This window comes from Austrofundulus limnaeus, unplaced genomic scaffold (assembly GCF_001266775.1).
Source record: "Austrofundulus limnaeus strain Quisiro unplaced genomic scaffold, Austrofundulus_limnaeus-1.0 Scaffold5053, whole genome shotgun sequence".
Classification (NCBI taxonomy): Eukaryota; Metazoa; Chordata; class Actinopteri; order Cyprinodontiformes; family Rivulidae; genus Austrofundulus; species Austrofundulus limnaeus.
Genome location: NW_013957455.1, coordinates 1,305 through 1,723, shown reverse-complemented (window position 1 = coordinate 1,723; position 419 = coordinate 1,305). Strand labels below are relative to the sequence as shown.

General features: G+C 46.5%; 1 non-coding gene across 1 annotated transcript; it reads right to left on the bottom strand.

Annotated features, from left to right (window-relative positions):
• Window positions 1-209: 209 nt before the first annotated feature.
• trnaf-gaa (transfer RNA phenylalanine (anticodon GAA)) lies at window positions 210-282 on the bottom strand. The gene has a single exon. It is a non-coding gene; the product is annotated as a tRNA-Phe (tRNA).
• Window positions 283-419: the final 137 nt, after the last annotated feature.

Sequence of the window (419 nt, the reverse complement as noted above, 5' to 3'; positions counted from 1 at the left end):
TATATATAGTGACTGGTTGTAATCACATCCATCTCTCTCTAATTTGGGTGGGCTTGGAAGAATTCCTGAGTCTGTGGCTTGGCGTGCTTTGTCTAAATGCCATTAATAGCAGATGGCAAGAACAGCTGCAGTTGTTTTGCATTTAAACAGCAACAGCTCTAACAAAGCATGGCTCAGAGTGGGCTATCCATGGGATAATAAAGTGCCTCTGCCGAAACCCGGGATTGAACCAGGGACCTTCAGATCTTCAGTCTGACGCTCTCCCAACTGAGCTATTTCGGCTCACGAGGCTTGGTGTAGACCTACTAAGGCAGTCTGGTCAACGCACACGAGCCGGTCCTATACCTCAGTCGGTTTGTTTGGCTGTTCATGTGATGAGAACTTTTGTCTTTTTAACCAAAGTACGACCTCTTTTGCTG